The sequence below is a fragment of the Phoca vitulina genome, unplaced genomic scaffold (assembly GCF_004348235.1).
Source record: "Phoca vitulina isolate PV1807 unplaced genomic scaffold, GSC_HSeal_1.0 scaffold3, whole genome shotgun sequence".
Taxonomy (NCBI): domain Eukaryota; kingdom Metazoa; phylum Chordata; class Mammalia; order Carnivora; family Phocidae; genus Phoca; species Phoca vitulina.
The window spans coordinates 55,199,223-55,215,780 of NW_022589706.1; positions in this window are offsets into that span (position 1 = coordinate 55,199,223).

Sequence of the window (16,558 nt, forward strand, 5' to 3'; positions counted from 1 at the left end):
TTCAGCGAATCCATATCTGTTTCTGCTTTATAAACATATATATATGATTTCAAACCATTGAGTGTCCTCACTCCTGCAGTCCAGATATAAGCCTTATTAACGTTTTGCTACCTATCACTTCAATCTGTTTCTATATCTATACTATAGAACATAGTGTGTGTGTTTTTAATACAAATAAGATCGTACTGTAGATATTGTTTTTCCACTTACTTTTCTCATGCAGCAAATATATCACAGACAGCTTCCCTGGGAGGGATCTACAGCAGGACATTCCGCTGTATGCTTGAATCAAACTGTCCTAAGATTTCCCCACTGCTGAATATTTAGATTGCTTTCTGCCATTATAAATAATTCTGTAGTGAGTATCATGAACATTATTTTAAAAATAGAAAAACACAGAATACAATTTGTTTTCCCTTTTTCAGGTAGGAAGAGTAGTGACCTAGTCTCGCTAATTGCTAAGGAAGGCCAGTGTTGTGGTTTTATCTTGATGGAAATGTCCATATAGAAATTAGGAATTTTTAAAATGACTTTATGGTGAATTTTAAGAATCAAAAACAACTTCAAAGAGGATGCAAATGGCAGTGAAATGTTTTTATAGTGCATATACTGTTTAACCCAAGGGAAGAAATATGCTCCCATCCTGCCCTAGTCAGTAACATCTGAAAAGCTCAGGGCATCTTGCCCTAGCAAGAGGGGGAATATTCCATTCACACTTTCAGAGTAAGGTGTAAAAACGCCTATCTCTGCACTCGGGAAATGAGGCAATCATAAATGACTTATCTAGATTACAGACTTCTTTTTTTTAATGCCTTTTTTTTTTTAAGGTTTTATTTATTTATCTGAAAGAGAGAATGGGAGACAGAGAGCATGAGAGGGGGAGGGTCAGAGGGAGAAGCAGACTCCCCGCTGAGCAGGGAGCCTGATGTGGGGCTCGATCCCGGGACTCCAGAATCATGACCTGAGCCGAAGGCAGTTGCTTAACCAACTGAGCCACCCAGGCGCCCCCAGACTTTTTTAAAGAAGTTTATTTATTTAAGTAATCTCTAGACCCAATGTGGGGCTCAAACTCACGATCCCGAGATTAAGAGTTGCATGCTCTTCTGACTGAGCCAGCCTGGCTCCCCTAAATTATAGGCTCTTATAAGCACCAAAATTTAGACATTTGTAATGTGTCAGGAAACGTCTATAAGGGCTGCACACTTCCAGGCTATCTTAACTGGAGCATGCTAAACACAGTTTGCATTTTATTGACAACTTCGGGCCTCCATAAATACTGTCTATCCACTGCAGTACTGTGACCTGCCCCGCGCTCGGTGTTGCTAAGCTGAAGTTCGAAGTCAAGCAACTTGTTGGTTTGTGATAGTGGAGGAAGGAGGGGAGAAGTGTTGCAACTGTGCATCGCATTACATGTTTTGTGTGTGTTTGGTCTCCTGAGAGTCAGCAGCTCTGGCTAAGGATTGACCCAGAAGTTTGTGGGACATAATTGATGAACTCCGTAAGGCCAGTCCCAGTGACCAAACTGAACATGTCCACTAAGGGGTTATTTGATTAGGAAGAGGGAAGACAATGAGATACTGGATTCGACATGCAGTTGGTAGACAGGATTCTTAAAGCATCAAAGCTCTGGGGGACGGAGAGTTGCTTGTAGCTAAAAGGCCAAAAAGAGAGTCACTGGTAGCAAAAAGATGGAAAATATCATTTCCAAGTTCCTTTCCAACTCTATGAGGCTATGATTGCGTTTTCACCGAGGGATCCCAGTTGCAAGCACAGACAACCAAGACCCCAAAAGCTGTTTTTCTAAGAATGTAGTGGTGGCTGGGAGTAACTTAAAAGCAGAAAGGACAGTGTGAATCAGGGGGAGAAGAAAATGAAGCAGAAGCCCAAACAAGGAGAAAACGCCCAAAGACTATAGCTCTTTTTCTCAGAGGAAATCATGCAACTAGATACTCTAAATGCTTCATACTCAGTGCCATAGATTAAAACAGAAGAGGCTGCCATTCCAAATAGTTATGATTTTTAAAAAGGAAAGAAAACAGTACAAGGACATGTGTACAATAAAGATCAATAATTTATCTTCTACTTCATAAATATTAAATGCCCATTATATATAAATGGCAAAAAGATATAGATATTGCAGGCAGTCTGTGTGAAGAACAAGGAATTGGGAAGACATTTCCTTTGAGAGTGACATGGAAATCTGCTATTTTCTGAGTAGCTGGCGTTCTAGGCGGGCTGGCGGTATTCAATGTCGTGGCCTTGCCCCGATGGCTGGGACCACAGGAAAGCCAACAGCAATGGCAGCCCCATGCCCCCCGGCTGCCTCTCGCGTCTCTCTCCCTCGATTCCTTTCTTTCTCCCTTGCTTCCCATCTCCCTCCTCTTCCTCACAAGTCTGAATGAGAGAAATTCTCATGCAGAAATCCCATCTGCCAGGCTGCTCTAAGACACCTCACTTTTGACATTTAAAGCGAGCGAGGAAGCCGACTTTGCGAGGCCATCCAGAATGCTGGCTGCAGGCCAGGAAGACACCACCTGCTAGGTCAGCCGCGGCAGTGAGAGAGGTGTTTCGATGAGCAACATTTCTGTTCGTCTCACATGCAGGGAAGTGGACAGCAGCTGGCCTTTGCATAGGGCAACAGTCCTGAACCCCCAAAGTCCATGGATTTCTAGCGGGTCTGCTTGAAATTTTATGCAAGAGGTGTATGCGCAGCTGGAAGATCCAGGGTTTTCACAGATTCCCCAAAGGGCACAATGACCAAAAGAGGTGAAGCCTGGCATGGAGGATGTCAGGTAACCCTGGTGCCTCACCATGTCCTCAGACCCTGTGTGGTGTCCCCAGGGCACTTCCTGTTGAATCTCCTGGTACGACTAGAATGACGTGCCAAGTTCAGCTGACACTGGCAAGGGTTTAGTGAGTGAATCCATGAAACAGGACCTACTGAACTATCCAATTCCAACTTTCCCACCATCTAACCCTTGGGTCTTCATCTATCAGAAAGAGGAGAGGGATCTGTGTTTTTATTTTACTCTGTGCCATTAAAGGATATTTTTTAAAAGAATATAATCACACTTCTTATACAAACATGAAAGGAACAAGTATCAAGGATTATATTTAAGTCATTAATTAATAAGGGAACTGGAAAGACATTACAACAGTTTAAAAAGACAACTCAAAGGACCACATGTCTACACTCAGAAACGGAACGCCAAAATGAATTTACGAATGGTACAAAACTTGCAAAACTCATCAGTGTCCATAAGGTGATGATCAATTGCATCCCAACAGACCAGTTGCATTTTTTTTTAAAGATTTTATTTATTTATTTGACAGAGAGAGAGGGAGAGGGAGAAGCGGGCTCTCGGCTGAGCAGGGAGCCTGATGCGGGGCTCAATCCCAGGACTCTGGGATCATGACCTGAGCCGAAGGCAGATGCTTAACGACTGAGCTACCCAGGCGCCCCACCAGTTGCATTTCTAAACATAGAATTTAATTGCTTTCCTATCAGTTTTGTACAAGTTAACTTCTATTTCTCCAGAGTTCTCAAATAGGCAAAGACAAAAATAGAGATAACCAAGTGCGCTAACTAGCCAGAGCATTCCCAAATTGCAAAGTATTTCACAATTTTTCTTTATGGTGCCTTTGTTCTTAGGAAGTTTTCTTTGAGACAAGTCTCATGTGTTAACAGCTACCAATTCAGTGTGATTTGGGGACCCCTAAGAAGACCCTTTTTTATCACCCAATTCTTACCTACCTGCTTGCAAGATACCTGAAATTCCACCCTGGGAGCTTTGATCTTCATGTGGGCCTTGATTTATGTCACTCAGAACCCCCACAAAGAGCAAGGTTTATCAGATGCCTTGGAATGCACAGAGCATTCTCATGGGTATTAACATGTCTGATTCTCGTAACAACCCGTTTTGTAAGTGATGAGACCTGGAGGCTTGTCCAAAGTGACGCCTGGGGACTTGCACTCGGTTCTCCTGGTTTCAGAAGGTGTCCATTGCCTGCTGTGCTATGGGGCCTTAAAAGGCCAGTGCTTGGGGGAGCTGTTCTACTGAGGGCAGACTGAGGCACAGGAAGAGGATTCACACGTGCTCACGAAGTCCTCAGACACAATCATTGAACATGGAAAGTTTATTCAACATCCATGCGTCACGTAGTTATTGAGTACCCACCTTGTGCCAGGCCCTGGGAACCTAGTATTGAAAAGGCAGGTAGAGTCCCTGGGCTTGGGGAATTAAGTGCTCCAGGGAAGACAAACATCAAACAGCCCAATGCTCTGTGAATTATTCAGTCAGGAAAGCCAGAAAGAACTGCAGAGGTGGCCTGGCCATATCCAGATGGTCTGACTTTAGGTGAGGGTTGGGGAAGGAGGGACAGGGAAGGGTTATTTAAGTTCTGCTGTCAGGAATGACTAGCAATTAACGGTGTGTGTGTGTTGGCAGGGGGAGGTTCTGTATGGGGGAGGGGTGGAAGAAAAAAATATTTCAGGCAAAGGGCACAGCATGTTGAAGGCTCTAAATCAGATGCTCGTATTTCTATCATTCTCCTTTTCTATCTCCCTCTGTACCTATGGGCTCTTCTCTCTGCATCTTAAAACAAAAACTAAATATTTTCCTAGGTAGAATGTACTGTGGAGACATTCTTGAGCAGAAGGACCTTTTCTCCTTATCCAGTTTAGACTCCTCTCTCTCCCCTCCTTAAGAGGAATCTAGTAACTTCGTCATTTCTGAAAATTCACTGAGTCCTAAGTTGCTTTTAGTCACCCTCATTTTATCAAAAATAAATGTATCCTTTCTTGAAAGAGGGAATGGATATTGTCGATGCAAAATGAACAAACCTTTTAGAATCTCTAAAAGTAAGAAAAAGAGGGGTGCCTGGGTGGCTCAGTTGTTAAGCATCTGCCTTCGGCTCAGATCGTGATCCCAGGGTCGTGGGATTGAGCCCCGCGTTGGGCTCCCTGCTCGGCGGGAAGCCCGCTTCTCCCTCTCCCACTCCCCCTGCTTGTGTTCCCTCTCTCGCTGTCTCTCTCTGTCAAATAAATAAATAAAATCTTTAAAAATAAATAAATAAATAAAAGCAAGAAAGAGAGCTTTATTCAAGCCTGGGAAACATGGCCTTCACAGGGAAGAAAGTGTTCTGGAGAATGAACAGTTTTTACAGGGTTCTATACTTTTTTAGATGTTGTAAAAGCTCAGGAGATTATAGATTAGCCTATAGGCAGGAATCATGAGTTTTATTGTAAAAGGAACGTAGAGAATAGGAGCACTGGCTGAGCTCTCCAGGATGAGAAGCTTTCCTTTGGGCAACTCGTTCACAGTGCGTGCGTGGCCGGCCATCACTCAGGCCTGTGGTGTGAACAAAGTTTATACACAGTCATGTTGACTTAGAAAGAAATGTAAAGTGGTTTCTCTTGGCTCCCTGCTCAGCGAGGAGTCTGTGTCTCCCTCTCCCTCTGCCCCTCCCCACCGCTCGTGTGCGCTCTCTGTCTCTCGTCTCTCTGTCTCTCTCTCTCTCGCTTGCTCTCTCTCTCAAATAAATAAATAAAATCTTTAAAATAAAGTAAAATAAAATGGCTTCCCTTGTATATCAGACCTTTAGAGAGTTTTTCTCTCATCAGTATAAAAAGGTGTAAGTATAAAAAGGTGGGGGGAAAACAACTGACAATGTTAATCTTATCTCTAGAGTATCAGAATCTGGATGCTATGTAGACCGAGCGCTGTGTGACTCTGGGTCCCTGTTAGTAAATTTCGAAGCCCTGGAAAGGGAAGAATTGGGAAAACCATGGTGGTTACTCACCGTCAGAAATGCGAGAACTCCATGGAAAAAGACCAGAAGACGCACACACTGGAGCATGTTGAGGTGCTGAAAGCGCAAGAGAAACTTTTATTCCTACAGATAAACATGGGCATGTACATACATTGATGCTGACTCTTCAGTCTTTATTGAGCACCTACTGTGTACCATGGAAGCAGTAGAGCCCAGGCTGACTTTGAAACCCTAACTTTGATGCTTGATAGCTGTGTGACTCAGGCAAATTATTTAACCTCTTTTTTTTTTTTTTAAAGATTTTATTTATTTATTTAATTGACACACAGAGAGAGAGAGAGACAGCATGAGGGGGAACACAAGTAGGGGGAGTGGGAGAGGGAGAAGCAGGCTTCCGGCTGAGCAGGGAGCCCGATGCGGGACTCGATCCCAGGACCCCAGGATCATGACCTGAGCCAAAGGCAGTTGCTTAACCAACTGAGCCACCCAGGCGCCCCTATTTAATCTCTTTGTACCTCATTTTCCTTACCTATAAAATGGGGGTAATATTAAAAGCTATTCCAAGAGTGGTTATGAAATTTGAATGAGGTAGTGTATACAAAGCACTTAAGATAGTGCATAGAACACAGGTGGCCCTCCAGTTTTTAGCTTTTATTGTTACTACCACACTCTGAGCCGGGCACCAAATAGATGCAGGGCTAGGTAAAATGAAGGTCTGACTGTCAAGGAATTCATAGTCTATTTAAGAGATTAAATACAAGGAACAGATTTCTGCTTCCACTGCTTCCTGCTTTATTCCTTACTTACAGTGGTTACTCATCAAATGTTTGCGGAGAGAATCCCTAAACTACATGTAACTCAGAATGACATTGACCTGCTTTGCACAATTGTCTAGGTCAGAAGATGGAACTTTCGAAAGCAAAAAACAAAAACAAAAACAAAAAAAAACCCTAAAGTAGAAATAACTAATGGGTGTGTGGCTCCCAGAAAATCAGACTCTTTTTAACTTGACGCCAAGATCCTTGGTGGATCCTGGGGTTCCTTGACCTTGATCTTCCCGCCCCATCACAGGCAGGAAGCACATTTAATTTGCAGCCCCCCCACCCTGGCCAGAGGCCCTGGAGGTATTTCCCAAGGATTCTGATTCAGTAGGGTGGTGGGCAACATTGCAGCCTCCCCCAGGGACCACTGGAGACGCACCGAGCCCTGTGAGTCAGCGAGCCTGGTTCCCAGAAAGCAAAGAGAACGGTGGACACCCCCCCGCCCCCGCTGGACTTGTCCTTCTCCTGGCCTTATTTCCTGGTGTGGGGAAGACACCGCATATCACTCCTTTGGAAGCAGGAACTCTCTGAAGAGTTTTGATGTGAATATTTGCTGACTATTGAAGAGTACCAAAATATGCCACCCCAAAATAGGCCTCTATGGCATCTGAATTATTTTGAGCCAAGGCCATCGAGAACCAGCAGATGCAGGGAAAGTTCTAAAAACAGGACATAGGTTTTCCTTTCGTAAAGGAAATTCCCATTTGTGAAAGGTGTCTCCCTCTCCAGTACCAGGAAGAGGAGAATTCTCTTTTTTTTTTAAGATTTTATTTATTTATTTATTTATTTAAGAGAGAGCGTGTGAGCGTGCCTGCAAGCTGCGGGAGGAGCAGACAGAGAGAGACAAGCAGGCTCTGCACTCCGACTTGGGGCTGCTTCCCTTGACCCAAACCAAAATCAAGACTCAATGGCCTCAGCCACCCAGACACCCCAGGAAGTGGAGAATTCATAACAAGTCTTACTGACGTGAAGGCACTGACTTGAATCTGCATAATAAGCCTTACTAAACAAACCTTGTTACCATTCTCTCCCTGGTCCCCTTCCCATAATTTGCTTCCCCAAAACCCTTTTCTTCTGTTTTAGCTGAGATGGTATATAAGCCCAAGTTCTGACCACCTCTTTGGGTTACTCATCGCCGGGGACCCCCATGTGTGCATACATGATGCACATGTTAATAAACTTCTGTTTGGTTTTCTCTTGTTAATCTTTTTGCCAGTCTAATTTATAGGACCTCAGCCACAGAACCAGACGGGTAGAGGAAAAAACATTTTTCTCCTCCCATACACTATTTCTTGCCTACGCATCTCCCTCAAATCCTTTATTGAGAGATCTCTATGTTCCAGGTCCTGTGTAGAGTGCTTTCCACACATTATTATTACATTTGATCCTCACAGTTGCTATATCTGGTGGGTATTTTATGCCTATTTTATAAATGAGGAAATCAAGGGTTAGAAAAGGTAATAACTTCCTCAAGGTCACACCAAAGTAGGTGGTAGAGCCAGGGTTTGAATGTCTATCTGACTCCACTTGATTCTTTTTGAGTGACCCAGGTCTCCAGGCCTCTGTTTCTTACTTAACCCTTTGGAGTCAGACAGGGTAGTGGGCATGTGTTAGTATTTTACCATTTACACGGAGCTTTCTCAAAACAGCCTAGGGCAGTGGTTCTCAGGTGTATCCAGGCAAAATTGAACTTTGTTTTCTTTGGAACTTTCCCAGGAGGAGTCCACCATTTTGGACCATCACATCACCAATGGCCACATTTCCTGCCATTTGCATTTGTTCCTGTTGTATTCACGGTGATCTGCCTGGAAGCACAAGGAGCTGACAAATACTGTGTCTTCTAACAGAGTCATGCCTGAGCATCTACATATTGAAATATCTATTGTTTCATAATAAATCAGTCTCTCTTTAGTTCTGCTTTATAGTATAGTTAGAGCATTAGATTTGTTTTTTTAAGGTAAGCGTGTATACAGATGGTTTTATTTATGCACTTCGTTACTGGAGACTCCCCTGAGCATTACAAATACTTGTACTTAACAGGGGTATAAGATCTGACAAGCCTGGAAGAAAAAGGGAGAACCAAGTGACACAGAATCTGGGATCTAAAAAGACTGCTGTATTATCTGGACTTCCTGCCCCGGGGGTGGCTCTTTGTCCCCAGCATCTCCTGTTCTGGTGGCCTCTCTGCTGATTCTCACTTCGGGGATTGAAGCAGAGGAAAAACTAGGGGGGGTGTCAGCCCCTTGGCAGCAGCGAGTCCTGGTTAGGTGTCTTGAGGAGGGAATAGGGGTCTTTGGCCACCAAAGAATGGCTGCCAAAAACCCTTCCCATGAGAAGGGAAAAAGTGAGAGACAAAGAGAGATGCTGAGAGGAGGCAGCAGAAAGAGCGGGTAGGCCCGGTGGAGGCAGAGGCGGCGGAATGACGTGCACAGGGCAGTAGACAGAATGGGCGCAGACAGGTAGAGGTGCCCAGGCTGGGTCCAGGTCATTGGCTTCCAACTCTGAGGCCGCTGGTAAATGTCGTCCTGGCTAAAGCGGTGCTCGGCGTGGGTCCAGCGCAGAGCTTGCCTTCCACCTAATCAAATGTCTGTTTGGGGGCGCCTGGGTGGCTCAGTCGTTAAGCATCTGCCTTCGGCTCAGGTCATGATCCCAGGGTCCTGGGATCGAGCCCCACATCGGGCTCCCTGCTCAGTGGGGAGCCTGCTTCTCCGTCTCCCTCTGCTCCTCCCCCCAGCTTGCGTGCTCTCTCTCTCAAATAAATAAATAAAATCTTTATTAAAAAAATCAAGTGTCTGGTCGTCCCCACCTCCCCGGGGAGTAATAGCCGATAATACAAATAACTCACGGCGTGTCTCACACCTGCCGGACTGCAACCTGTTCCAGCTCCTTGAACTAGGTTTACTCACTCCTCTCAGCAGCACCCTGAGGTAGAGAGTATTTCTATTTCTATTTTACTGATGAGGAAACTGAGGCACAGTGCAGTTGAATAATTTGCCCAAAGTCCTGGCTACGAAATGGAGATCAGGGTTCCAACCCAAGTACTTCGGCTGCTGTGGACGGTATTCTGCTCCCCCAAGTTCATACGTTGAAGCCCGACCCCTCCAGGTGATGATATTTAGAGGTGGGCCTTTGGGAGATAACTAGGTTTTGATGAGGTCGTGCAGGTGGGATCCTCATGATAAGATGGGTGCCTTAGAAGAGGAGACTGGAGAGACTGCTTGCTCTCTCTCTCTCTCTCGCTCTCTCTCTCTGCCATATGAAGATACAACACGAAGGAGGCCACGTGCAAACCAGGAGGAGAGCTCTCACCAGCACCCGACCATGCTGGCACCCAGCCTCGAGACCTGTGAGAAATGAATGACTGCTGTTGAAAGCACCCAGCCGATGGCATGGGGCCATAGGAGCCCAAGCTAAGACCCAGGCCCACCATGTTGCTCTTCGGGCCCCTTGGTTCTGTGTGTGGCACAGTTCCTGGTGTTGGGGCAGCTCTGGCCCTGGGAGCCGATGTTCTGTCATGAACAATGACACTGACTACTGTCATTTTTTATGAGGTCTAGAGTCTTCCTCTAGCATCCTCCTGACCAGTAGTCCCCAAATGGGGCCATTCCCCACCCACCACTCAGTCACCTGCATTGAGGAAGGACAGCTGGACCGACTCTGTGTGGACAGATCAAGCTACTACTCTGTAGTATTGTCTGAAAAATATTAACCCCTAAAGATGACCTCTCTGCCCCCCCTAGGATATTGTCTGATATTCCAACTTCACAGAGTCATTCCTTTGAGTTGACTTACTGCCTCTCCTAATCAATTCAATTCCATAAACATTTATTGAGCACTGTGCAAGGTGGCAGGGACAAAGAGATGAAAGATATTATCTTTTATAGTGAAGGCTTATCAGGCCTGCCAGTTCCACGGGTGCCTTCTGAATCGGGAAAAGCAACCTGGCTGGTATGACCACATGACAAGAGAGCTGCTCAGTAAGAATGCTCCATATCAGGGGACAATTAAGCACCCACGTTGGGTCAGGGACAATGGGAAATGAAACCAGACCTGCCTGGAGAGAGAATAGAGACAATACATCCACAGGGTCCCTAAATCTGGAGAACTACTGGAAATCTAGAGATTTCTCCCAGAAACGTTCCAGAAGTCTAGAGAACCATCTCAGGAAAGTTAGGCCAAGTGGGGAGCTATGTCATGATAATAACATTTTTTAAGAATAATAAAACAATAATAACGAAACAAATCCTTACTGAACTCTCATTACAAACAAGGGCAGTCTCATTTGCTCTTTGCAACAATGCTACCAAATAGGTTTTAAAAACCAGTAAACATTTAAATAAGTAACTGGTACATGTTTAAACTACCTGTTCTGTTAGTTTTTAAAAAGCTTGGCTGGAATAACTTTAGAAAAGCTACAGTAAACAATCTGAGTAAAATGTCCTTTTTATCCAGTAGCTCCTAATTTTTAAAACAGATCTTGTAGGTGTGGGATTGTTTTCTTTTCTTCGGCTCTGTTAAATTGAGCGTTCCTCCAGAGTCCGGCAAAGGGAAAGACATAATGACTACAGTCTTATCATTTCGAGTTTGAAACAACAAAGAAATGTAAGGAAAAAATCTTTCCTAGCCACACACTTTGCTGATTCTGTCTCTGCCTTTTCCCTTCAGCAAAACTGCTAAGGCAGAGCAGGAAAGAGAAAGAACTGGAAGCCTAGCAGGACTCATCAACAGAGTTGCTTACCTCAGGTCTCTGATGTTTTTTGCTTGTTTTTACCATACATATAATCTATAAAAAACTATTGAGCATGGACCATATATACGTATATAAACAGAATTTATTTATCATTTAATTATTTATCAGTTTTAAGCATGTTCTACTGCATATATCCTATGTACATTATAGAACTCACTAAAAAATAAGTTTTGAAGTATGGTATTTAAAATATACAAATTCTAAAAATCTTTTTCTACTCTAGTGGGTCTTGTTGCCCACTCTTAGGATACAAACACACTACTCTTACTCTGGTGACCACCGCACCTGCCACATCCATCCGACATAGCTCCAGCATGTCCTGAGGCCTGAACGTTCACTCTGCCCAGAATAAATCAATGAATTAGAGTCGACACTTCCCTCCAGACCCCTTGAGACTCACCTGCTGCCACTGGAGTGTTCTAAGACAAGCAGAAGATTCTATCAGAACGCAACACCAACAAGGCATTCCCTTGACCCCACGGAATATTCCTGGTAAAGAAGTCTGTGGTTTTGTGTGTTTTCTATACAGGAGACCTTACCACCCATGATGTCAGGTAGGGCGCAACAGTCTGTTTTCAGGATTTGTTTTGAGAGAATTGCTTACCCCTGGCTTTGCAGCCAACCACACTGCCCCTCATGGCACATAATTATACAGAGGCTTCCAGAGCTGGTGGAGGCCGGAGTCTATGGTGCACGTATCAGTGAATTCCTAACCACCAGAGAACCCCTAAAACAAACAGAACCAATCCTGTAGGCAAGTTAACATTTGAAATGTTGTGTGCATCAGTTTTATTTTTTTCAATCGACTGGTTAAAAATTTACAATTGTCAGAGAAAAATATAAGGCAGATGTCAAATTCTAATTAAACAAACTTAAGTTATATCACATCTTCTGTGCTGGCCTTTGTCTCAGACATTATTTTGTTATTCAGAGATCTAAAATCTGGATGGTGTTCATTATAAAAATTCTTCCACTTCAGGATGTAAACAATACTTGCTTCTCACTTCCTATGGTGCTTCAGTAAATGCCAGGAAAATACAAAATGCTATGTTTGGTGGACACATAGGAATGTACCAGAATGTGGGGCACCTGGGTGGCTCAGTCAGTTAAGGGTCTGCCTTCAGCTCAGGTCATGACCCCAGGGTGCTGGGATCCAAGCTCTGCGGGAAGTCTATTTCGCCCTCTCCCTCTGTGTGCACTCTCTCAATCTCTCTTTCCCTCTCTCTGAAATAAATAAATAAGTCTTAAAAAAAAAAAAAAAAAAAGAAATGTACCAGAACGTGTACACATATAAATCCTGCAAAGGAAGTTCATACAACAGAGCTTTCTAGAGAGCAAACTTGTATCCTGCACAAATACGTATGAGAAGTACACTGATTGCTAGCAGAGGAAGCTGGGGAAACTTACACCCAGTCTTACTTTAGCAGACTTTCCAGCACACTCTAACACATGGTCAAGCCGCAACGGGCTACTCCAGTCACGGAGCCCTGCGCGGGCTGCGCCCCCGCCCCACCCCCGCAGCGGGAGCCCCTCTTCACCCAGCGGTGCTCACCGGCGTCTGCTGGCTAAGCTAGCCTGGGCAGCAATCAGAAGTCCTTCTGAGCACCCATGCAGAGCATTGGGTCTCAAACCTGGCTGCCCATGAGAACCATCCCAGGCAGTTTTAAAATACTGATGTCCTGGTTGCTTCTACAACCCAAATGTTCCATTCAGTTGGTCTGGGATAAGATTTGGTGTGTTTTTTAAAGGTCCCTAGATGATTCTAGGGTAGAGCCAGGGCTGGGAAGTTCTGGGTAGGCATTTACCCTCCAGGAACCAGCTGTCAAGATGAATGTGACTGCATTGTTTATTAACCATGTAAATATTTGTTTTACTAAGCACTTTATTTGCCCTCAGTACTTTGATCACGGAACTGTAATTCATAGCCTTTAAGGTCCCTGCTATATATTCAAATGTATCTTATTGTTTTTAGCAGCACCCTCCCAGGTATAGCAAATAACTGCTTCTTCAAAGCAGCGAGATCCCATGAGGACAGAGGCGCAGGATGTCTTGCTCTCTTCTGTCTCCCTAGGGCCTAGAACTAAGGAGATGTTAAAAAATTACTCGTTGAATGGGTAGATGATCGAACAGAGAAAGCTAAGACCATATATTGGGCTAGTGAACTCAAATACATTGAATGATAGAGTCTGGATGAAACTGATCTCTACATGTGAGAGGAGATGAGATGGAAGTCTAATCAGATAAGTGATCACAGAGGTAAACGTCAGGTCCTGTTCTTCAGTCTAAAGGCACAGGGATAGAACACACCAAACACGTTTTCAGAAATGCCTGAAAAGGACTTAGTAGTTACCCCAAAAGACAGTCCTAGCCCTAGATCATAGTAATAGATGTAGGGTCTAGCATGTAGGAGGCCATCATTCCGTTTTTGTCATTTTCCAGATCACATCAGCAGCATTACATGCACTTCTGAAACCCACCATCAAGAGTGGGAACAAGATAAAAACTAGAGCACATTTGGAAAAGCCTCCTAGGATATGGGGAGAAAGCGAACCATGTCATAAAGAGAATGGTTGGAGGACTGGGGAATTTTTGCTTAGAGAAACTTGGGACTGTGAGGGTTATTTTTATGTATATTGAAGGGGTAATCATTGGGAAGGCAGGCTAGATTTATTCAATGTGACCCCAAGAGTTGAGCTAGGACCACATTTTAGCCCCATACAAAGAATAACTTTCCCCATATCAATGCTATCCAAGAAAGGATTATGGAACGGGCTGTCCTGCATAGAGTGAGTTCTCTGCTGCTAGAAGGTGTTCTGGAAGATGTCTGTATGCTGACGATATTGTGGAGGACCCTGAGAGTCTTGTTTAAATGCCAATACTATCTTAGTTCATCTGGAGTAGAGACTGCTCTCTTCTGCATTTCTAACAAGCTCTCAGATGATGTTGACTCAATGGCCTTCAAAGTCATTTCCAAGCCTGAGACAGGTTTTTATGAAATAAATACATGTCCTCTCCTACATGAACTCCATTCCCTTTCACTTCTAGGTGTGGCCCTATTGCAACCATTTGTGAGGAGAGACCTTTGGGAAATCTCCCTACTGAGGCCAAAGTCCCCTAGGAATGCCATACAATGATTTTTCCACATGGAGGAACAGAAGGGACTAATACACTGTGGTCTTTGTTCTTAATTAAGAGCTACGAAGGTTACTGTTCTCTTTCCTGGAAAATGGACTACATATTTGCACAGATGGAGAATGAGTAACATCTGTAAAATCTTTCTTGTTCCCTTTTGCTTTGTATATCTGCATAGACAGATTAGGGAGAGACTTGTAACTTTGGCTCCCAAATAAGGTAAAAGGAAATTTTAGTGCATTTCCCCCTGGCTTCATCGATTTCTGTCACAATTAAATGGGTCAGGACAACCTCTCCTCTTGCTGGAAACATCCCAGTAGCCTCTTCTAGGGCTTGGATAAAAGCTGGGGACAGAATCCTCCTGTCACCCCCTACCTCCCCAAGTTTAGCAGAGACCGCAGCCTGTGTGCCCCTCCCCAATAGTGTTTTCTTTCTTCCTTTGTTGTAGAACCTCTGATTCTTAGCTAGGCATAGGACATCCCAGAGGAAAAAATTTTGATCCTATTTCCTAAATTCCCTTGCTCATTTTCCTGATCCCTCTTTATTTTATTTTATTTTTTTAAATCCTTTTTTTTTTTTTTAAGATTTTATTTATTTATTTGAGAGAGAGAGAATGAGAGAGACAGCACATGAGAGGGGGGAGGGTCAGAGGGAGAAGCAGGCTCCCTGCCGAGCAGGGAGCCCGATGTGGGACTCGATCCAGGGACTCCAGGATCATGACCTAAGCCTAAGGCAGTCGCTTAACCGACTGAGCCACCCAGGCACCCCCGATCCCTCTTTAAAATGCCAATAATGATAGAAAATCACATTTCACTTGGGAATAACATAGTGATATAAACATTTTTAATGAAGCACTGTCATTTTATCCAGGATGTTGAAAAGGGTACACTGTGGGATAAGGACCTGCGAGATAATGCTCTTTGCTCTTCAGCTGTGGTATTAAACGATGGCTGGAGGAAGAAGACGCTGCCTTTGGCTATGAAGTTCCTGCAAAACCTCATGACTCATGAATCTCCACGTCTATCAGGTGTACGAGGGACTGTTCGGTGATTGGTGGAAATGGTGGCATTGGGACTACAGTAGTTGGTCTGATCATTGGTGGTTTCCTCTGATAAAACAAAAGTCCAGACAAAAATGCATTTATAAAAACTCAATATATAAATATTACATAGCTGTTATGTAACAAAAAATATCTTGAAATTTATATAGGTAAGGAGGGAAGAATTTTCAGCTAATACCATGTGTTTTGTTTTTTTTTTAGTTCCATTAATTTATTACCAACTTTGTCTACTTTCCTGTGTGTGTGACAGTTAATTGATGGAATTTCAAATGTTTTTATTTGATCTTTAAAAAGAAAATCAAGTATTCTCTTTCCAACCTGATTGTCCCAGCTAATCCTCCCAGGGAGAGCAACTAGAAATTCTTTTAAGCATAGTTCTGAAGGTTGCAGAGTTCTAAGTAAGTGAGGCTTTAAAATAACTGTGACTGGGGCGCCTGGGTGGCTCAGTTGGTTAAGCGTCTACCTTCAGCTCAGGTCATGATCCTAGGGTCCTGGGATGGACCCCCGTGTTGGGCTCCCTGCTCAGGGAGGGAGTCTACTTGTGCCTCTCCCTCTACCCCTCCACCCTGCTTGTGCTTGCTCTCTCTCTCTCTCTCAAATAAATAAGTAAAATCTTTAAAAAAAAAAAGTAACTGTGATTAAAGTACTCAAGGAATTAAAAGTAAAGATGGTGACTTTGGCATCAAATGGACATTTTAGAACTGAAAAATAAAATAACTGAAATTCAATCAGTTGCTTTAACATCAGATTAAATACAACTGAAGACGGAATTAAAGAACAGAAGATAGATCAGAAGAAAATATTCATACTGAGCCAAACAAAAGGATTGAAAACATAGAAAATAGCAGAAGAGACATAGAGAGTCAATGTGAAGGTTGGATGTGTGTCTGAAGTTTAAGAAGAGTACAGAAAATAGTGCAGATGGAATCTTTGATCAGATAATGGCTAATAATTTGGGGAAAAAATGGTGAAAGACTGAATAAGCACCATGAATTCCAAGCAAGATAAATACAAACAACTACA